This window comes from Fukomys damarensis, unplaced genomic scaffold, assembly GCF_012274545.1.
Source record: "Fukomys damarensis isolate Sample0158 unplaced genomic scaffold, DMR_v1.0_HiC HiC_scaffold_33, whole genome shotgun sequence".
NCBI lineage: Eukaryota > Metazoa > Chordata > Mammalia > Rodentia > Bathyergidae > Fukomys > Fukomys damarensis.
The window spans coordinates 9,724,531-9,748,509 of NW_022900945.1; the positions used below are offsets into that span (position 1 = coordinate 9,724,531).

General features: G+C 41.8%; 1 pseudogene; it reads left to right on the plus strand.

The window, feature by feature from the left end:
* The window catches only part of LOC104848996, a 266,524-nt pseudogene extending 246,392 nt beyond the window's left edge, over window positions 1–20,132 (plus strand).
* Window positions 20,133–23,979: the final 3,847 nt, after the last annotated feature.

Consider the following 23,979-nt stretch of genomic DNA (forward strand, 5'->3'; position numbering starts at 1 on the left):
TCCACCATGGAGTGGTTTCCTTGGGGCTTTTGTCTGTTCAGTGGTGAGCGGTGATAACAAAAGAGTAGAGGTAAAGAGAAGATTGACAGCCTCCAGGGCTCTGTAGCCGTGTGGGTCCTGCCCTTGGCAGCACAGACCTTTCTTTTCTCTGTGTTCTGCCTTCCCTGAACAGACAGATACCTCCCTTTGGGGTACCAGTGCAACCCTGAGCTTCAGTGGCAGACAGTGTTAGAAAGTGTCCTCTCTCCATTGCCTGAAGGGTCTGCAGAGGTGAAGTCCAGATGTGCGTTGATGTTTCATGGAGTAACTGCTACGAGCATGCTGTCATAGTCGGACTGGCTGGATCACATTCTGGCACTGCCTTTGCATTTTACCAAGCTAATTGTCCTCTTTCTATTCACTTCCTCATCTATAAAATGAGGAATAGATAAGAGAAATAGCTCTTTCTTCATGATCACTGTAAGAATTCATTGAATCTATGTCATTCACTTAAAGCAATATCTGGCATATAGTTACTACTCAATACATGTTAGCTGTATTCTAGTACAATAAACCCTTACCATATCATATATACACATGTATTATGTATGTGTATATATATATGTATCTCCTAAATTAAATGTTGCTATTTCCATAAATCCATTTCATTTCCTATCTTTCTTCTTATGTCTGGCAAATGATTACTAAAACTCACTGTATTCCAGACACAGGAACACAGTAATCAGCAAGATGGACCCTCATTCCTGTCCTCTGAGTTGGTGACAAGGCCATTTCAGCAAGCATGATAAATTTTATGATAAGAGAGGTGCAGACTCTGATGAATGATTAAAGGGTGAGTGAATATTTCTAGCTATTTCTACCTGTTAAGTCTTTGATCCCCTAGAATAACTTGGAATTTCTCTAAAACCTATGCTAGTCCACTCATAATGCCATTTCTGCTGTGAAGTGTAACTTCCCCAAAGCCCAGAGTAATTCTGGGTCCACGTCCAACTGTTGTTAATTTTCTAAGCAAGTAGCTGAGCCCCAGATAGACAAACAGAGATCCAAACACAAGAGATGTGTATATCAAGTCCCTCCAAGGAATGTTGGTAGGAAATGATTATTACAAGAGGTATTTCCTCCTCACCTCACTTTCCCAAAACCTCATGCTAAGATTCACTGGCTAGGTATTGTTCGTTTGTAAAAGATGTGGTTTGGGCTTTCCTGGAAACTCGATTAGCTGGATGTAGTTTTCAGGCCCATGGTGGATCAGGGCCAGGCAGGAATAGAAGGCTGCAGCCTCAGGGCCTTCAAAGAGAAATGTTTAGGGCAGTTCTGCTTGTGGAGCTGAAGCCTGAAATCGCTAAGAGTCAGATTCCAGAGGAGACGGCTGCTGCAAATGCATAAACAGAGGAAGCAGAGGCCAATGCCCAGTGTGCCTATGGGAACCTGCAGCAGCTCAGATTGCCCAGTCCCCAGATACAACCTGCTTTCCACTTGGTGTCTCACATGGAAAGGTAGACCAAGAGGTAGACTTCCAGAGTGCAGCTGGGGAGATATTTGCCATACGAGCTGATTAAGTCCCTCCTACACAATATAGCAGACTGAATCCTAAGAGGTTTTTACATTTTTTAAAACATGAAAAAGAAGGAATTTGTCATTTCCCATGTATTCCCAAAAGTGGTTCTGTTTGCTAGTATCTAAAATGTGTGTGAGTGTGTGTGTGTGTGTGTGTGTGTTACTCTTTTTCTGAGTGGAATATTGATTGTGTGACTCAAATCTATATTAAAATTAATGGATTTCTTAGGTTCAAAATTTGTTGTCTTTTAACCTTAGCCCCTGGCTTTTGTGGAAAGTTTGTGCAGGGAATTGAAGACTAGAATGTGAACACGGAAAATCCAATACTGCGTGACCCAAAGTTTCAATAGGTTCATGACAAGAAGCCTGAATTTCTAACTCCAAGCCCAACTATCCACTGGAACATGAAAATCCAAATTATTAATGAGAGGGAAGAACTTCACGTATTCAGGGCAGTTTCCTACAATCTGGTGACAACATTGAGCAGGAAAACCATGAGCCAAGGTATGGTTTCCATCAGATTTTTCTCTTCCCTCTTGAGAACCAGATGACCTTAGGCAAATTGCCTGACCTGTTTGCCCTTCAGTTTCCTCCTGGAAAAAGATGACACCAACCTCACATTGCCTTGGGGAAGATTAAATAAGGAACTGTACGTAAAATAAATGTTATGCTGTATGGTTTCCAAAATGCTTTTATAGACAGTATCCCAGTTGATACTTTTATGAAACTTATGAAGGTGCAGAGGCACGAATCATCAAATTGTGGGTGTGATATTTGTGGGGTTTTAATATTATATACGTCACATACCTAGGAGAACGGGGCAATGCGACTGAGCCACAACTCCAAAGGCATGGTTGTATGTGCAGTTCTTGTTTTACTAAACAGAGAAGTGCTTTCACAAGAAACTGGCTTTGGCAACAAGCTGCCTGACAAAAGCTCTAGTGAATTCATCTAGATCATGTGTCTTTCAAACATTCAGAAGCTGTGTGGCAATTACAAACAAAAGTATTTGGAAGCATCTGTTGGGTCTTCTAACAGTCTGATCTTCGCCCCATTCAGCTTCTTGTGCCAACACTCAGAGGGCTGCTTCCGGGGCTTCCTAGGAGTGCCCTGGACCAACTCTTTCCAGAGCAAAGTGCAGCCTTGGACCCTGACATTGTATGGGCTGCAGGGCTCCTTGTAGTCCCACTGGCTGTGGTTAGAATGGGGTAGGGCCAGTAGTAAGTCACTGTGGGAAATCCACACTACCCTTTCTTATTCAAGCATTGGTAGGAAAATGTTTTTGCTAAAGCCCACATAATTAATCTTCTAGTATGGAAATCGTGAAAGATTTCCTATCTCAGTTCTGGGGCTTGGAGCATTCTTTATTCCTTTATTGAGCAAATGTTTATCCGAGGCATCCATGTCTGCATCTCCACAGATATTAGCAGCAAGTAAAACAAAATGATTGCTTTCCCCGCGGAGCTTTTATTCTAGTATGACAGGGGAGTGATGTAATTTTTAAAATAAATTATATAGCACTGGGGAGGTAGTTCAGCAACAGAATGCTTGCCTGGCATGCTCAAGACCTGGTTTTGATATGCAGTACTATGGGAAAACTAGATAGATAAGATAAAAGATAAGATAAGACAAGGCAGGGTGAGATGAAGTGAGAGAGCATGAGTTGAGGTTAAAGAGTACAGAACAAGTTATGGTTTGCAATTTAAGGAAGATGGTCCAGAAGGCCTCACTCAGAAGGTGTAATAGATGATGTGAAATAGGGAGATAAGGTCCAAAGGGGAAGGGGAAGGGACCATGGGAAGGGTAGGGGGAAAGAAAAGAAGATAATATTTGAGCAAAGATGTGAACAAGCGAGCCTCAGGCCTCTGGGGAAGAGTAAGCCAGGTATAGGAACAGAAGTGCAAATTCCCTGAGGTGGAATCATCTCTGTGGATTCAGAGACCAAGATGGAGCTAGAAGATCATGGGAAGATGGAAATGAGAGGAGATGGAGTCCAGAAGGGAAAGAGCCTGATCATGAACGAGGTGGGGCACTTGGCAGGGCATGGGTGTTCGGACCCTGATGCGCTTGCCACTGCCCAAGTGACCGCAGGAGGCTCCTTTCCAGAAGGATCACTCTGGCTCCTCTGCACCTCTGAGGATAGGCAAGCAATTCATTTTCTCTTTTAAACCTACTTTCCATACAGTCAATTTCCTAACCAGTGTGTTATTTAGCACAGACCATGAGCTAAAAACTAGATGAGGCAAACATAGAGAAACAATGATAAGACCATCTGATGGTCTTAAAAAAAAATACAAAAGAGGGCACCTAAGCAAGTATAGTAGAGGAGAGAAACCAAGTCCTGAATGATGAGTAGATTAATGGAAAAGAAAGAATCAATACTACAGGTAGAAATGGTAATTATACTACGAATAATAAAAACAACAATAATAAACTGGCTGACATTCGCTAAGTACCTATGTGCTATGCATTCTTAGGTACTTCACATGTGGAACATCTCATAAAATCCTCACCGAGACAGGTAGTAGTGACGTCCCCTAGAACAGGAGGGGAACCTGAGTCCCAGGAAGGCAAAGCAAGTAGCTCAAAGGCAACAGAAAGAGCGTGGAGGCGTCACGACTGGAAGCCTGGTCCCGTGTGAGTGAGACTCTGTACTCCCAACCTTCACAGATCACTGGAGCTAAGAAATGAGGCTGGAGAAACGAGCAGGAGCTCAACCCAAGCAAAGCAAGGCTCCCCCTGTGCAGGAGTGTCCTTCTGTGTGTCACACACAAGCTGAATAAATGCCGGTATAGAAGGGACCTCAGAGGTCCAGCAGTACAGGAGGCACAGAGCATGTCTTAGCATCCACTCTGTTCCTGTCACTGGGGCTGCAGGGGCAGTGGTCTGCTCAACAGGAAACCTCAAGCTCTGGGTTGTCCTGGGATCCAAAGATGCATCAGAGCAAGTATTCACAGCAGAGAAAGCTCGGAGCCCACTGTACCCGCAGCACAGGAGCTTTCTGCAGAACAGGGCGCCCTGGCAACGTAATTCTGTTTTGTTATTCAGAGCCTGACAGCAAAGAATACACAGTGGAGGGAAGGGAAGCTTTGGTGTTGTGGGATGAAGCAAAGGTCCCAGAGGTTTGGTACACATTCACTTAAAACAAAAACTAAAAGCTAAAAACAAAAACAAAAACAAAAAAAACTTCTTGTAATTTTGTAACTTCCTTAGGGTGTTTCAAAAGGTTTCTGAAGATCAATGTTCTGCATGTTCAAAGAGTTTAGGGAGTTTTAAAACCTTCCCATCCAGGCTGGCCTGTCGTAAAGAACAAAGGAACATGGAATTTCTTGCAGGGATCTAAACTCACACAAAAGAGCCCAGACATCTAAACTCAACAAAGATGGGCTTTGAACGTTCGTTCCTCAATCCGAAAGGGGGAAAGAATATGCATTGCTCTGTAGGCTTCTATCTAGTTGCTGCTTTAATCTCCTATCCACAAAATTGGTTTTTTGATTTTTATTTATGAAACCACTCAGTGGCTGTAACTATACAGAAGAGGTTAAGAGCTTGGGCTCACATGGAATTGAGTTCAAATTCCAGTTTTACTCATTATAAGCTATGTAACATTGGGCATGCTAGTTGAGTTCTCCAGATAATAAATTTCTCATGTAGTGGATGAAAATGAAAATCTCACCCTCTTCAAAGGGTTGGAAAGAGGGTTAAATGTGAATACAACTTGAACACATTAATTATATGGTAAATAATAAAGAAACTGTATTTTTTTCTATTTTGCCAATAGTTCACACACACTCTGTTTTCTTGAGGAACCATGAAAATGAAAAATAAGTATATATCCTTTGACTAAAATTACATTGTTTAGGCCAAAAGTGGAAGGCAGCTTAGGAGAGCAATGTGTATAGGATTTATCTGCTTCTCTAAATAACAGATTGATAAAGTACAGTCCATGGGCCAAATCCATCTTCCTGGCTGTTTTTTATAAAGTTTTATTGGAACATGGCCACACTCTTTTATTTACATATGGCCTGTGTGTGCTTTTTGTACTACAACACAGTGGCTGCAACAGAGACCATATGCTTCCAAAGCTGAAAATATGTCCCGTCTGGCCCTTTGTAGGAAGTTTGCTGATCTGTGTTCTAGAAGCACAGAAGTCCACTTTTATTCCAAGTTGCATAGCCCTGGAATTTTGTAGTCATATCCCACTGAGAAAATACAAAAAACCCCTCCCAGTCTTAAGTATTGACCTCAGCCAGTGCCAGTTGCTGTGGGAGACACCAGGCACACAGGCCTTGGCAGGCCTCTTTCCCCTGAGGAGTCCCCAGGTCAATGCAGAGACAGATGCTGACAGTTCACTGCCTTGTGAGAAGGGTTCTGTGGCTGCTTGGGAGAGAGCACGGCTGCATGCAGTGTTTTCTCTTTCTCCACACAGCCCCCATCCATCACAGAAGAGGTGACATTTGAACGGGGCTCTCCCTGTTCCTACCTGTGAGTCTGCGGAGAAGCACCAGATGGGTAAGGGTGCTGTAATGATCCTTCTCAGATTTCTCTGGCAGTAATGCACACAATGGAGGGTGATGGACTGGGAATAGAAAGAGGAAAGCCTCTGCAGAGGTCACTGCTGTAATGCATGGCATATCATTATTATTAACATTATTATTCCCTTCGTGAGGATACATTTCTGTCTTACATGGTGACTGAAGAGATAGAAAGAGACTGATAAGTGATCACAAGATTTATTAGAATGTATCAGAGGTAGATTAACAGATAAACACTCTTAAATTTGCAATAAAAATGATCATTCATTCATGCCATCGATTACTCATTTAATGCGTATTTATTGGGTACCTAGCTCAGGACACTTAGTTTAAGGCATCGAGGATCGTGACACAGTAGTCAACAAGGAAGGCATGTGTATCCCAGCTCTCATACAATTTATCTTCTGGGCAGATGACGCAGGGCACCTCAGTTGGAATTCTTTCTGAAACAGATCCTGAGGTCTGAGTGTAAGTTTCTCCTCTGGGATGCAACCTTATGAAGCACAGGAGGGTAAATGAAAGGAGTGTAAATGTGAGATGTGTTGTTAAGACACTACTGTGGTCAACTGAGGCCTAATCTCACTTTGACCCTCTGAAGAACAGAATGTGCCTGAGAATTTTCTCGGTGTGGAACGAAGACATGGGCGTATCTGTCCGTCATGTCTCATTTCTGATTGACTGAGAGTTACTTGGGAGGGTGAGAGTATTAGATTTCTCGTCTCCTTTTGTGGTGAGACACAGAAGAGCACGAGCATGTAAAGAAACCTCTGCAGATGACTTCCCAACTAGTTCAAGATACACAGGCACAACAACAAATATCTGCTTACGCAGGAGACAGATGATGACTAAATATGCAAGAATCCAAGATGGTGATATGTGCCATGCACGTAACGAAAACGAGTCGAAGGGATCCGGGGTGAAAGGCTGGTCTGAGCAGTGGGTGAGTGAGAAAAGCAAGTGGTGGGTGGCACCGCTTCTATTAGAACCAGAGTGGGAGGAGGAGAGGCCTCCACAGCAGGGTGGGACTGCTCAGATAAAGACCTAGAGCCCAGATACGGTGAGGAAGAGACTTCTGGGGGAAGCAGCCTGGCATGGAAGCCCTCAGGCCAAGCCTGGGAAGAAAAGCATCCATGGAGGGGGAAGCGAGAACGGTGGCCCCACAGAGGTCAGCAGAGCCACCACCATGGTGAGTGGGTGCCCAAGCAAAGCGGTGGGCTGGGAGGGATGCTGCTCAAGAAGGTGCCCGATGCAGGGAAGTTTGAGTGTGAGGGTCGTAGAGAGGTCATATGTGAGTCACACAGCCCAGTGCAAAAGGCTGGAGCCTGAACAGGGCACAGAGGGCGTCACACAGGGGCACAGCTCAGGGAGGTGAGGAGCACAGCCCCTTGGAGTTGGCTGGTGGGGAATAGGCCCAGGGTGTCGGAATGCGAGAGGGCAAGGAAGGTATCCTCACAGGCGTGGGATGTTGGATCCCAAAGAAAGGTGTGTGTCTGTGTGAGGTGTGGGGGGTGAGCCAAACAGTGGGAGATTTGTATATTCATGGGCATTGATCAAATAATTAAATATATTAATGACAATGGGACTTGGTTTACCACTGTCAAATATGCACAGGGATGAAATCTGAATGAACCCTATAGTGCTGGACTGCAACTGGAGACGATTTGACAGACAGAGAAAGCCCACAGTGTTATACAATAGACGCGCCACGTTCTCTAGCTTTGCCACTCCATGAAGGGACCTGGAGGCAGCAGCACTTCAACAGCAAGGAGCACATCAAGCTCCCAGATCTTCATTTCTAAACACCACCTTCCAACAAAAGGAGGTCAGGTAGTGGAAGGAACAGCAGATTTCAAGGAGGAACGAGGAGTGTACAGAATGGAAAACTGAGCCTGGAATTTCATGTGTCAGGAAGTAAAGAGGCTTGAAGAAAAATGACCACACATCAAAGGGACAGCTTGAAGGTATTTCAGTTGGCCACCTGGAGATACTTTGAACATTAAAATAAATGACAATAATGTTATGATTCCTTTGAACAAAATAAAAACTCTAAGTCCATGTAGATACAAATAAATGAAGAAACTAAAATTTATTGAGGTATAAGACACATATATTTTTTAAGTACCTCTACACAAAAGACATTAATTACACAGAGAAAAATGAGTTATTTTATAGTGCAGAAGCCACTTAGACACCACCTTAATCAAGTAATCAAATTAACAACACAATAATAGTACAAATCAAAATGCAGTGGGATACAATAAGAAGAACACAATATCACTTCTGGGATGCTTGCCACCAAAGATGCATAATTTGAATCTTATCACCAGGAAACTTCAGATAAAACCAAATTGAAGGAATTTCTACAAAATTACTGGCTTGTCATCTTCAAAGATGTCAAGGTTATGAAAGTCTAGTAGAGACTGAGAAATTGTTCTGGATTGAAAGAGATTGAAGAACCGCGATGACTAAATACAATGTGTGATTCTGAATTGCATTGTTGTGCTGGAAGGAATATTATTAAGATAACTGGCAAAATTTGAATGAAGCTTTAGAGAAGACAGTAGAATCAAATGCACATATCAGGTTATGTTGGAGAATGTCTATTTTAGGAATATTATACACTAAAGCACTTTGGAGATTATAAGCATTCAGTTGACAACTTACTCTCAAGTGGTTCTGGGAAATGAAAAGCTATATCATTGTTATATAATTCTGTTTCTGCTTGAGATGGTTTCAAAACTAAAATTTTTAAAAAAATGTACATATACTCTGAACATTTAATTTCTTAGTTCTTTTCATGTGTCCTGCCATGTCCTACCAAGGGTGTTTTTACTCTTGCTTGGCCTTCCTTTTCTCTGCACAGCAAGAGTGCCCTGCAGAACATACTTTCTTCTCCTAGGCTGAGATTTACCTGTGCTTGATAATTCCCATGCATCTCAGAGTCTGGGTCCATGCCGATCACACTCCTGTCCATATCCCTAGTGCAGAGCACGCCCTCTTGGCACTGAGCTTCGTACAAGTCATGAAAACAGGGAGAGGGATGGGCCATAGGAACACATTTGGTAATTCTGTCTGCAGCCAACAGCATCGAGTGGAAAAAGAGATTTAGATACTGGCTGGCCTAGGTTTGAATGATAGCTGTATGATCTTAGATAAGACTGAAACTCTGTGAGCTGAGTTCTCTTCACATAGAAAATGGGTTGTTAGGTAAAACCAATACGTTTATAAGGCATCTGGTGGGGTCTGCATATAACAGGTGTTCAATAAATTGCAGTTTCCTTTTGCTCAGCATATATTTAAAAATATCAAAGAGGACTAGAAGTTTAAAATCCCAGGTTGCATTAGTGCCTTTGCCATAACCTTGGAACATGGACGTGGACTAATTCATGCATCACTTATCATTCTACTTTTTCATACCTCAATTTTCCCCTTCTTGGTAAAATGAGAGGTAGTAAAATGGCAAAGAGAGGAGTGGGTTTTATGCATGTCGTGCTACCAAGATCTCTTAATTCTAGAATTTGAAGTTTGTTTTTCTTTCTATGGGTGATAATGAGTACAGGAAGTGAATTCACTGTATGTAAAGCACACCCTTCTGTTTTAGCAGTCAAAGTGTGCAAAGCCTACCACCTACGGTTTGTACCACCGGCTCGTTTAGACCTGCTGGAATTAGTGGGTAAATTGAGAGGTGGTGCTGTCAGGCTACTGTTAAGCACATTAATAATTTATGAGCCATCAAGGAATTAGCACACACTTTAAGCTCTCTCTACATTTATCCTTATTCATAATTCTTTGCTTAATTGCTTTTTCCTTTAAAAATGGGGAGCTGAGACCTTGGATTCTGGCCTAATGGCTCAAACAGAGCCATGACCCCATTGCCAAGTCTTTCAGCCCTTTTATGGCATGGGGACATTGGACATTGAAAGAAAACTGATGGGTTTGATTTTCCTGAGAGATATTCTGCACCGACCCCTGGCCCCATTAAATGCTTTGGCCATCGCCCATTCACTGTAATGAAAGCAATAAATTTGTTTTAATTTAGGACTTCGTCAAGTAGGGAATACTGACAAAGACAAAATAATATTTTGAGAGCTAGGATGAAGTCATGAATAAATAAACATGTTGAAGTTAACTGATAAATTAACAAATGCTTACTCATAAACATATGACTGGACTGTTTCAAAGTTTGCTAAAGATTTTCCCCTTCTTAGGCCAGAGGAAAGGTAGAAAGACATTGCAAAGCACAGAAAGGCATTGATCCCTCATGATATACCTGTTTTTATTATATTTGTTTTCAGATAAGTGCTAGAAAGATCATCCAGACCACTGAAGTAAGCTTTTCTATGGTAAAGCATTTATTTTCATAATTTAAATACCTTTCTTCAGTATTTCAGAGGGCTGAGTCCCTGCCTTTTCTTTGTATTAGTTCTTTAGATTGGAGTTAAAGAACTTAAATTCTGGTCATCAGTTACCTGTTTGGGTTTCTTTTTGATTGAAAGAAATGACCCGCACTTTGGTTATATTCCTCTTGAAGAAGCAGAAAAGGGTGCTGCTGGTCCTTGTGCTGATTCTTTCATAGGGAGCATCATTATGACAGATGGCAAAATTATCCCAAACCATAAAACATATTTGCAAAGCTATGAGGCCTTGGATAGTGGAACCTTTTGCTAAGTCCACATGGCTAAATCTTCCAGAATACAGGTAGCCTGAGGGCCTTGTAAGCTGCATGGAAACCAGTTGGACCAATTTGAATGCAGCAAAATTTTGCCTGAAGGCTTTAATCACACTAGTAACCTAATGGTTTTTTGTTTAACATAGCCAAGGCTGTGTTTAGAGAGATCAATCCACACATGCAGCTCAGAAAACCTTACATAAGGTCAGAGGGTTGAGGAGGGTCATAAATATCTCATTTTTAAAGCTTAGAATGTGTGTATCCTGTTTTAGGAATCACTAGATGGAGAGAGGCAAGCCAATTGTTGAAAAAAAAAGTATACTTTTCAAAAGATAAAGCAAGGCATCAGAAGGATAATTCTAGTTTTGCTATGATAAGGAATGTTTCTCTATGAGGACTTAGGGTTCATCTTTATTTACAAAGCACCTAAAGCTCTGTAACTAGCGACTAATTCAATGAGTTCCCCAAATGACAACAGACCAGTATTTTGACATATTCTGCTGTTAAACATCATGTGTTTTCATACAGAGAGCCTAGACTGAAACTCTGAAGACCTGTTCAAGTTCTGGTTCTGCGTCTTGCTGAGTCTGAGAGCTTACACAAGTCCCTCAAACTCTCCAAGTTTGGCTTTCTATCCTCATACAGAGGTAGTGCAATCAATGTCTCTCCAGATACCTCATAAGGTTTTATTTAAAAAATGTAATCAATAGAAAAGTATGTGCAATGTATAAAGCCCTCTCCATGTATAAGACATTGTATTGCTATTGTTGTTGTATCATTATGGTGGAACCTAAATGTTCTGGGTCTCTTTATTTTTCATAGTTTTTCAATTTTACTCTTACTTTCAGTCCATGTAAAAGCATACATCTACTATAATTCACCAAATCAAAGTTCCCAAATCTGCAAAATCCACACTCCAAAGAGTGTAATTTAGGACAAAACAGGATTCTTTTAGACTGCACAGTATTCTCATCTGAAGCCCTCTTTGGAATGTGATATAAGTCAGAAGCTGCTATGACACCCTGAAATATTCTGAGAATTCATGAAATTCCACAGCCAAACTACGAATCATTGCTCTAGCACCAAAAGCATTTGGCGAGATATAGTTTGGAAGCCAAAGCACTGTCTGCTTTCAAGGTTTTAAATGGGGCCATTTGGATTCATTGTGACACTGGCTGGCCCCACTGATCTGGAGCGATAGCTCCACAGTTCCCAGTGTCTTCAGACAGCATTTCCTTCATTTCTTCTTGCACCTGGCTTAACAATACACCTTTCTGGGTGAAGAGATATCATAGAGTTCATTTTAGGAAATTACACCACCTCTCAAACATTCTAATGTGAATAGTCTACATTTGTCTTATATAGAAACCTTTTGATATTAGCTCTGGATTTCCAAGTAGAAGCCTCACAAAACCTGTCATTCCAGTTTTTAAAGATGGATTTCTCTGACAGAGCTTTCCCTACACTTTGCTCTGCTTCATCTTTGAAGGCAGTGGGGTTCTTTTTTGAAACAGAGCACTAAAGGAGAAGGTTCCTTCAGGCAAATAGCACAGTTCAGTTACAACTTCAAATGAATTGTATCTGGACAAAAAGCTACAAATACCACCCTTCGTTGTGGTGGTGACGTGCAGCCAGGTCTGCTGTGGGCAAGTGTGTGAAAATCCAGCGTTCAGCCCTGGCCAAATGTCACACTTCAGATAAGAAAGATAAAAATCTCCTGCTTAAGTGAGAAAAGTGCAATTTCACTCAGCCTTTCCAACTTGCCCAAGCAAAATCTCAAAGTTCACATGACTCACAGAAGCCATCTGAAGAATCATAGAAGGTAATAAAGGAAGGACTTGGGACCATTCGATCCCTAGGTAGATGCTTGGATCCCTCTAACTACCCCTGGGCCCACCTCAATTTAAACATTTCTAGGAAAGGGAATAACTCAGTCATTTTCAGATAATTCTGACCTTATGAAAAGCAGTGTTTTGTTTTAATTATTCCCAGTGTCTAAGACTCAACATAGCCTGCAGCAATTGTCATCTGTATGGGCGTTGACACAGACCTCAAGTCTGCTCTGGATGTCCAGAAAAGCCTCTAATTTACCCATTGTTTTCTGGAATTTTGCCTAGACTGTATGTTAACTCTCTAGTTTAATTTGTCGATTCTGCATTGCTTCTACTGTGCGTAGTTGGAGCTGTATTGGGATGTCTTCTGTTTTCTTGTGTTCTTCCAGTTCTTCATAGTTCTGTAATCTTACATATGGCTTTACTTGTTTCTCAACAATTAGCATTTGTTTTGGCCTAATGTACTTGTCATGAGTGTCATTATCTCTGTATTCATTCCAGGCAGCATAACCTCACTTACCACTAGTTCCGAATATCTTAGTTGCTGTCTTGACACAACAGTGTGACCATTTATAAACAGGTTAATTTGTTCTCACATGTCATAACCTGAATGACATGCACACACAAACGCACACATCATACATTGTAGATCTGAGTGTGAACTGAACTAATTAGCAGCTAGTCTCCTAGGAAATCTATTCCTCAAAGCATGGATTTAGAAGCAAGAAATATTTTTGAATTTTGATTCTACTTTTCATTTTGGATAAATTATTCATTTCCTAGCACACTTTCATAAAAGACAATAGCTGATGATTATATTTATCTTTACATAAACATTACAGAACTAATCTGAATTGTGTAGCCTAAAGTGAAAAACTTTTTAGCACTAAAATAAGACATACCCATATAATATGATCATATGCAAAAGCAAGCCTAAGGACTATCTTGTTCCCTTTTTGTGAGGAAAACTGCATTTCATACTCACAAAATATATTCATGAGATTATATGATTTGCACATATGCATATCTATGACATATATTATCATTTTATCAGAAAGAAGACTATCTAGTTGACCAACAGTTGAAACGCCATAAAATTAAGCGCTTTGCTTACCTGACATTAGTTCACATTTAGTTTCTTTAAATTTGTGAGGCAGCTGCATCCCCCTGGATGAACCTTATTTTCTCAGGCCACAACTTCAGCTAACAGAGGTCTGAGTATCTTTGAAACTGGTTTTCTGTGGAACCCGTGTCAAAATCTGGTGCATGTGGGTTGAGAACCCCTTTTTCCACTGATCAAAGTCTGCTTTCCTCTGTTTTGTTTGACCTGAGCATGCCTACCTTCCATCTGTTTGTCATATCGGGCCAGCGTCCAGGACTGGGCTGTGTGGCTTCTCCTGGTCAGAAAGCTTACATCTCCCGGAGCGAATTGCATTCAGCCAGTGAACACACAGGGCAGTGTGGAGATGGGCTTTTATTCATAGGGAACCAGATATCCATTTTGGTGATCAAATATTTATTCCCTATTATCTCCTTGTTGCCAAGACTACTGTGTATAGCACATTTCTATAAGGAACTAGAGTGCACAAGCATTTACCTATATCAGTAGAAGAAATTTTATTTTGCAAAATATATATTCAGTGATGTTCTCTTGACCAGAAATGAATATGGTTTTCTCTTTAATGCTGATTGAGATCATTCCACGTCTTGCTTGAAGCCAGTATTTTTTTCTTCTTTTAAATATTGCTTTCCTCTAAGAATTAGCATTCTTCCTTACAGCATAAGGCAGTGAGGCCAAAGATGCAGTCATCTTGAAGGCAGCTAAGTGAATTAATCAGTGTGAACTGATGTTAGCTTTCAGAAAAACCTGACTTCTCTAAGTGAACATTTTTGAGGAAATTTATTTAATGTTACACACTGTATTTTTTGTTTGTTTGTTTTTTTGTTTTGTTTTGTTTTTTGGTACCAGGGATCGAACTCGGGTCCTTGTGCTTGTGAGGCAGGCAGCAGCACCACTGAGCTAAATCCCCAGGCCAACACATTGGCATTTTAACTATTTACAAAGTACTGACAGAGCCCTATGAAGGAGCTAAAGTTAGACAGCAAATCTGATCTACAGGAGCTATCTGTGTAATGGGCCTCACTGGCGTGAAAGGCAGTGGGATTCACAGCACGATAGGATGGGAAGAAAGTGTTGCAGGAGGGTAGAGTAGGAACAGGTCAGTTCTGACTAGGGGAATTTTCAAGAGGGCTTCAGGGAAAATGCTAACTTTGAGTCGACCTTGAAAGATAATAAATGCAAGTAGCCCTTGCTACGTGTTGACTGGATGCCAGCACTGTTTGAAGTGCTTCAAGCTTATTGACTCTTTTAATTCTCATAATGAACTTAAAATCCATAAGTCCTGTTACAATTCCTTTTTATGGTTGCATACCTGAAACATAGAACAGCTAGCAATTTGTCAGTGGTCAGGAACTAATAAGCAATGGACCCAGCATGTCAACAAGGAATCTGGCACTACGTTGCTGGTCCTAACCAAAACACCAGGTTACTTCCTGCCCTGGTTAAGTAAGATGTCCACAAGCTCACTGAAGCAGTGGCTGTAGCTCAGTTACATTCATGGAGAAGAGAATGCTCAAGGATGTCTGAAAAATCCAAAGTTGATTACTGTGGCTTGAATTTGAGAGGAAAAAATAGAGAGCTATATAGATATATCTATATACACTATATAGTTATAACGTCTATACACATATATATTTATCTATATCATGCATACATATATGTGATATAGATATATACATATATTATAGATAATATATACACATAATATATATGAAGAAAAAGAGAGGAATTGTAGAAGACTAGGTGTTCATAGAAAACGAGCAGAGTAGATGGCCAAGGATTTGGAATGTTGACCTGAGCATTTACAGCGGGAAGCACGGAACAGCTGTGGTAAGATTATTTTTGCACTAATAGCTTGTAGACAGGAGGATGAGGGATTGAGGGAGGGCATCGTTTAGGGATCTGTTAATTAATTAATTCCCTGAACACAGTGTGTTGGGTTCCCCCTATGTACAAAGAACTGTTCTGCATGCTAAGAATACAGCAGGGAATAAGGGAAACAAAATCACACACAACTTAACTTTGCAAACAAATAATGCACGTGGAATGTAAGTAAAGGGAAAATTAAGCCAGATAATTATCTTCACGTGGTTGTGAAAGAGGAACTAGAATGATGCGACGTGACCCAGAGGGAACAGGGGCAGAGGAGTGACCCTTTCAGGATGGCGGTGAGCCAAAGCCTCCAGGAGAAAGTGACATTTGAACTGAGACCTGAAGAACGACACACGAGCCACTCCCATTTGAAGGCAGGTCAAAGGTTCAGCAGAATCAGATTTGGGTTCGTGAAAAAGAACGTTCCAGGCAGAGTCGACAAATACACAGGTTCTTAGCTGGGAGAGACCGTTGGGGGCTCAAGGCACAGGGAGCAGGCTAGAAAGAAGTGCTTCGTAAAAACGAGGAGACCCGCATGAGTTGAGGTTGGAGGGATAGAGCCAGGAATTCGTAGTGAGGGCGGCAACATTTGGATCTTACTTCACATGATCTCAAAAGCCACTGGCGGGCTTTAAGTAGATAAATGACTTATCCCATAACTCTGGATAATGTGTGGAGGATGTGTTATATGGGGGAAAAATGAAAGCAGGGAGATCAGTTAGGAGCACAGCCCGGGTGACAAGCCCAAGGGTCTGCTGCCAGAAAGTGTGACCCATGTAGGAAAGACAGGACTCCCACCTACATCCCACTTCCTCCAAATGAGCTCGAACTTTTCCCCAACTACACACTCGTAAGACAAAAACACCTTTGTTTCATGTTGGCGTCTCTGTGGGGGTTGTGCTGCGTGGATAAATTCTGTTCTGCAGATGTGAAGTCAGCAAGTCACGCTGTGGGACACTCTCCTTAATTTTCCAGTGCTGAACCATGTTCCCCGCAAGGGCTGTCTTTGGAGGAGATGCGCAGGAGTCTCCAGTCCTCCACCGTCGACAGATATGGTGAGTGGACAGAGTCTAGATGCGCTAAGAAAACTACCCTAGGAAGGAGGTGTCCAGTCCTGTGATAACAAGGGAGAAAACACTGCATTGTGTGATATCTAGAAATAAAAGTTGCTTTTAAATATTATAAAACCTTCACTCTGGCCTTTGAAGTCTTTTGTAACTAACTCGTTACCTTAAAGCCTAACAAGGTAAGTGTAAGTGCACGCGAGTGTGTGAAAGTACTCCTATAAAGTACAACTGTCTCCACGAGAAACAATCTGTGGCCTCTTGTGCCATTTCAGACACTTTGTTGTCACATTATTGAACCCATCGCTTCTCAGTCTCATGTCACGGGAGTGTGGGGAGGAGAAGAAAACAAGGCATGAATTTTCATGATTGCATCATAAGCGTGGGGAGCTCTTCCCCGTTACCCAAGCACCCAAGGGTGAAATGTAATTCCACCCTTCTCCCAAAGAGTTGGAGAGGAGGCACGGGATGGAGGCGCACTGGGGGGCCCATTTCACACAGGATTGCTTCAGAACAAGTGAACACAGTGCTTTGAAATAATTAACAGAGTTCCGTGGGAGCCCCCGGGAGCTGGAGGATGGACAGTCACCTTTATCATCAGCCTCTGTATCAATGTCCTTTGTCAAACCTTTAACCCTCAGAAGCTATATATTTAATTGGGAGTTTAGGACAATGGGCCCACTTATTTCCGGTAACTTCTTCTGACTATGTGCAGGACTGAAAAAAAAAATCTGTCCATTAAAGAGATCAGACTTATTTCAAGAGCTGGGTTTGCAGAAGAATGAATCGGGTGCAGTGTGCCTGGCTCTCTGGAGACCCCGGGCTTTGGGATCTTCACCACTGCACCCTGTCGGCAGGGTGTCATTACCTAGGCCGTGAGAAAGCTTCTAATAAACAGAGGAGAAATTTGTTTTCAATAGATGCAGAGAAACTAGTTGAGTACATTTTAAAAAAAAAGAAGAAAAGAAGTGTGTTGTGTTTACTTAGCATAGACATGGAGAATGCAGGGACGCTTTTCTATTACTGGGTTTACGACATGATTGGCCGGTCCAGGAACAGATCCTCTAGAGGGAAAAATGTGCACCAAGTGTCACAGCATCTCATTTTTAATAAACAGCCTACTGTTCCTGCAAAGCTTTACAGGCTATCGATGAGACAGCGCAACCACGAAGTACAGGGCACCTTCTGAAATTTGTGCTTTGACCAGAAGTCTTTCTTTTGTGGTGGGGTTTCAAGACGAAGTATCTCTTTAACTTAGAGGTCTGTTCTTAAAGCTCTAACAGTCCTCCAAGATGCAGAAGGCAAACGGGATTTCATGGTGCAAATCTGAACTCTCCTGTACATATCTGTACTGGGGGCATATTTGTATGGAGTACAAAGTGGATGTATTTAATCCCTACAGAAGAAGCAGATGTATTCAATATCTCCCACCAGGAATATCACGTTATAGAAGAAAGAACTCTTTAATTGCCTTCCCTCTTCTTTTCATAGACCAAATATGGTTCAGTGGAAACTTTATGGAATATTTCTTTTAACTCCAAAGGGGGCAGAGATAAAGAATGAAGACAAAATTAAGTATATAGTTGTTTTCTCTTTATTTGAGAACTATTGCCCTAAAATAACAAAACACTTAAATGTTGCTCGGTCTTCACAAGCCTGTGGTCAAGTTGAGTCCCTCATGAGCCAAGTGGCTACCCAAGTCCAACAAATGCTCCTCCATTCTCTGGCAAAAGCATCATCCACAGTAATGCCAAGCTCAGTGCCCTGCTTATTTTGTCACCCATCCCTGAAGGAGAGCTGGCACACACAGGTGGGACGTGTGTTTAAATCAGATTTCCACCAGAGTCCTGTGGGGCAAGAAGTACTGGAATATCACAGGTCAGTGAAACTGTATATGGTACATTAGAAGGTTGATCATAGTATTGCTTCTCGGCCTTTTGGCTAAGATCAAGAGTAGAAGGTTGATCATGGTAATAAAAGGATTACCAGCTTATTAAAGAATCACTCTATGCCTAGAATGAAGTCACATTTTCAGGCTGGACAAAGGAAATATTTTTGCTCTAGCATGTAAATTTTTGGTCCACCCAGGATAAGAATCTGTGATGTGTGCTAATTTCTCCACCAGCACAATCTTCCTTTTAGCTGAACAGGGGCCAGCCCCATAGGACGTCGGGGAGGAGGTTCCGCAGCAGCAGCACTTCTGTGTTGCCTAAGAGATCTGACAGAGACTTTGCTGCAGAAAACAAATATGCCACCCAGCTGCAGACTGCAGGATGGGCTAATGAAAATGGAGGTGTCTGGGTTGGTCCTGGAAACTTAGCTATCAAGGGGAGCAGAAGCAGCAATAGCTGTTGACAAATGTGCCCATCTTCACAGAAGCCATGAATGGAATCCTCCCTCCAGAGTGGAAAGGTGGCTTCTTCCCCACATATACCCCTGTGTTCTGCACAGTGGCCTGGCACTGAGCCACTAGGTGCATTTTCTGGACACAGCGATGGCTATTGCTTCAAAGGGCATCTAATGCCACTGCTATATCAATCTTTGCATATTAATGCGCATGTAAAACTTGAGCTACCAAGGAGAAAAACAATTTAAAAAAATAAAATAGGAGCCATCCTGCTACGGAGAAAGGCTCTTTCTTTTTCTCCAACTTTTTGACCCTCATTTATTTGGCACACACTGGTGCCAGACTGTTCGTTGTCTTATATCCTTTACCAGCTTTATGAGTAAGCACTATCAGTTCTCCCACTTGCAGAGGGTGCTTGCAGATGCTGCGGCTTAGAAAGCTTAGTGTGATGAGTCACGGAGTCACCGAGCAACGGGGCTAGGATGTAAGCCTGATAGAAAAGTTTTCTGTGGCTACCCTGACTTACCACCTTACTGGATCATCCCTTCTTTTTCTTTGTGCCACCCTCAAACTTTTAAAATATATACATATTTTATTTTGAAGTAGGGTCACACTAAGTTCCAAAGTTGCCCAGCCTGGGCTCAAACTTGCTATCTCCCTGCCTCCACCTCAAAGAGTGCTGGGATTAAAGCCTGTGCCACCACCCCTGGCTCTGAACTCATTTCTGCTTACCCTGCACTCATCATGCTGCCTGTCAGCACGGCTCCACGTCACATGTCCATGATTTATGTCATCCACTGGCTGCCACCTCTCTTTTCCTTTTAAACTTTGGTATTGCTTTCCAGCTGCTCCCCAAGTCCAGGCTGCTCACAGGACCCAGGAGAGCTGCCGGTCAGGCTAGGGAGGAAAAACAGGAAGATGTCCTGCATGGCAGATCAGTAACAGCTGAACTTTTTTCTGATGCAGGCTATGTGTCTGATCCCCTGAGCCCCATGCATTTTCCTTCTTGCCGGGATAGTGGCAGCTTTGAGGACAGCAGCTGACAGCATTTGGCATACACCTAAGGAGAATTTTCCCCAAAACTGACAGCAAGGATTCCAACCATGGCAGGCTTGCTTCCAATTATAGTATTTTACCCTCCAAGGTCTCCTTAAATTGACTTGTTTATACTGGTCTGACTTAATTTCCTACTACAAGTTGGGCTTTGGATTTGTGGCTACAAAATGAAATCCAAAAGAACCAAGAATGAATGTATGCATATAAAAATGTTTTTAGTTTTGTAAGTGAAAAACAAATGTATCTTATTACTTGGGCCTGGGGCCTACATTGTGGTGAGCACTTAATGATTGTTATGTTTTCCTAATCTGAATTCTGTAGACTTGTGTTTGAGAACCATTGGCTCGATTTCTTAGAATATTGTTCATATTATTAATTCATGATGTTACTTCAGGTGTTCAGCTCTGTGATTAAAGTTTTTTAGTTGCATAGAAAACTGATTCAGAAGTGTATTTTCCAGAAAGACTTCCACTGAGGATATTCTTCTTTCAGACATATTGGTAAAGAGTAATGACCTTTATATCAAGAAGTCTTCAAAAATATAGCTCTTAATTATTTAGCTTCCTTTCCATGTCACAGGAAGTGCTCTGCACTCTACTTAGGCAGCTAGGTGCTGTCAGGACTAACTTCATAAATGCTACTGGGTCATTTATGCCCCACTAATGCCAAGTGACCACTTATACTGGAATCTGGCACAGATCAAAGGTGCTTTCTGCTCTCAAGAAATGAGAATTTGGTCCTCTGTGTTGGTTCCAGCCAAGAATGCACAAAGAATTCCACCAGGTGAAATGGTTTTGCCATTGAAAGACAGATTGGAAAAAAATGGACATGATATCAGGAGAACTCTGTGATAATTACTGCACTTGATGTCACAAAGAGAAATACAATTAAGAAGATTGACATTCTCTACATCAAGGTTTCTCAACCTTGGCAGTACAGACGATTTCAGACAATGTAAGGCTTTGTTGTTGGGGGCTGTTCTGAGTAATGTAGAATGTTAACAGCTTTCTGGCCTTTTATTACCAAGAGGCCAATAGTACTCCCTGTGACACTTAATGCTATTTATCAATTTGACTGGGACACAGGATGCTCAACAGCTGGTTAAATATTATTTCTTGGCAAGTCTACCAAAGTGTTTCCAGAAAAGAACAGCATTGGAACCAGCGCACCGAATAAGGTGAGTCCCTTCTCCAGCGTGGATTGGCTTCCTCTAACTATGGAGGACCTGCATCAAACAAAAAGACACAGAGAGGATTCCTTTACTCTGCATGGCTGCTTGAGCTATAATATGGATCTCTCCTGTCCTCAGAACAGCTGCTTCTCAAGCTTTTACACTCACACTGGTGTTTGCATTGTAATCTCCCCTGCTCTCTGGCTTCTGAACTTTATGACCAGCTATTTTGAGAGTCCAGCTTGCATACAGTGGATAATTGTATAGGATACACACACACACACACACACACACACACACACATATATACACACACACACATGTATACATGCATACCAATGTATACACATATATGTATATGTACACAAGTTTACTGTCTGTGTTCATGGATAACACTGGAGAATTTAACCAACTACAGATATAAAACATAAAAAAAATCTACTTCTGCACTGGATATTTTGCTTTTTATTATTATTCCCTAGAAAATACAGTGTAATGACTATATACATTTTATTAGATATTATAAGTAATCTAGAGATGACTTAAAGTGCACTAGAAGATATACACAGCTTCTATGCAAATACCACACCATTTTATATGTGAGGCTTGAGCATCCGTGAACATTGGTTTCTAAAGAGATCCTGGAACCAGTTCCCTGTGGATATTAAGGGAGTTCTATCTATCTGTCTCCTATTAGTTCTACTTCTCTGGAGAACCCCAACTAATACACTTCCTCCCCAGATTGTGGCAATCGACAGGGTCTAGACATTTCTAAACACTCCCTGGAGAACACAACTGCTCATGGTTGAAAGCTACTGCTCGGAACCCACAGAAGACAATGAGGGGTCATAGACCCTGCTTCTGGCTGGCTACATTCAGTTACATATGCTCTCTCTTCCTCTGGAGTAGTATGGGCTCATACAAATGGAACTGAGTGGTAGAACAGCTGACTGCCCCTTGGATGTCCATACAAGATCATCTCTTCTCTTGCCAGTTAAAATTCTGTTTTTGAGGGATATTTCTATTAGGAGAACAGAAACTCAGACTCTGAAATCTCTTTGAGCCTCCTCTGATGACCTACAGTTGCAAAGTTGCAGCCTCCACACGTTCTGATTAACTTGTAGATAGCCCAATGTGAGTCTACAGGCAAAAATTAAAACCATGGTACTTCCAATTAGATTTATTCTTTTTAAGCCTCCAGCTTATTCATTTCACTACCCAATTATTCTGAGTCACAGACGCTCTACCCCACCATGCAAGTTCCCAAAGGGCCCTATAATAAGCAGGGCCAAGGAACCTGAGGGGGATGCTCAGGCATAAAACCTTTGGGCAAAACATAGAAAAAGAAAAGGGAGCTGGTTAAATGACACCAGTCTCCATTGCTCCCTTTCTGTTGCTTTATTATAGCTACTCAAGGGAATGGGCCAATACTAGCTTAAGGTAATTGGGAGCTTAATCCATTAGAGTTGAAAGAAGAGATTATTTTAGCAAGTAAAGATTACTTTGGCAAGTAAAGGAACACTTCAGCAAGGAGAGAGGGGGGAAAGAGGGACTGAGGGGGGGAGGAAGAGAAGAAGGAGGAGAAGGGAGGGCGGGGAGGAAGGAAATATGTCTGGAGAGAATGTAACAGTCACGACATACAGAAAGTCAGAGGTGTGTGATCAGGACCATGGATAGTACCAGGGTGAGCCAGATACCCTCCAGCTTCGCAGGGTAAGAACTGGTATTCAGCGACAAAGAACTGCTTCTGAAATGACCTTCTTTTAGAAGGGGATTTTCTAGAACAGATTTGTCAAGCTCTCTTTCTTTGTTTCCTCTAATTAGCCACCTCTTCTCTTCACACTGCATTTCCTCACGTTGCGGGCTTCCCTCTGGCTCTTGTCAAGTATCTGCAAATAATGAGACTAATGTGTCTTGATTCCTGAGAAGAGGAACGGTTTCAAAGATGCCAACCTGTAGCCCACCAAAACCTTTTCATTACTGCACCACTAATGGGCCCAGGGATCGTCTTAGAACTTGTCTTAAGACCATGGGATTTTTAGATTTTTTTTTTCTTTCTTGCTGAAAAATGTCTCTCTAATTGCTTTCTTTTTCTGCTGGTAAAAATGAACTTCTAAGATCATGTTTTTGCATGCTTAGCACATTAAATATTTTTCCACATGCATGCAGCACTGAGCTCACTCCAAAGATGTTCAATTAACTGTAATTGTAAGCCAAATTACAGCGGCACCAGGAGAGAGTTATTCCAACAGCGTGATTATTTGGTTTAAATAATTTCCAAAGCTGACATTTCTCTAGGAAAGAGAAAAAGTGAGTGCTTGTGTTAGGAGAAAAGGTTAATGTTAGACAGTCCATCTAAAATTTAAGTGTAATTTCTTTCCTTAATGCCTTCCCTTGCTTTCTCCCTCCCTTCCTCTCTCCCTACTCCTCTCCCTCCTTCTTTCATTCTCTCCCTCCACTATTCCCTCTCTTTCTCCTTTCCTTTCTCCCTTCCTCCATCCCTCCCTCCCTCTGCCCTTCCTGTGTGACCTTGGGCAAGTGGTTTAGCCTCTCTGAGCTCCAGTTTGTTAACTGTAAGACAACGATAACACAATTTATCTTGTATAGTTGCTGTGAGTATTTCAAATGATATGACATGTGTACTGTAGTTTTTGGCACAAAATAGTAGAAGCTGTTCTTTGTTGTTACTGGAATATCACCATCCATCCAAAGAACTATATTGTAAAAAGCAAGCATGAGAAAAGCAGAGATTTTTA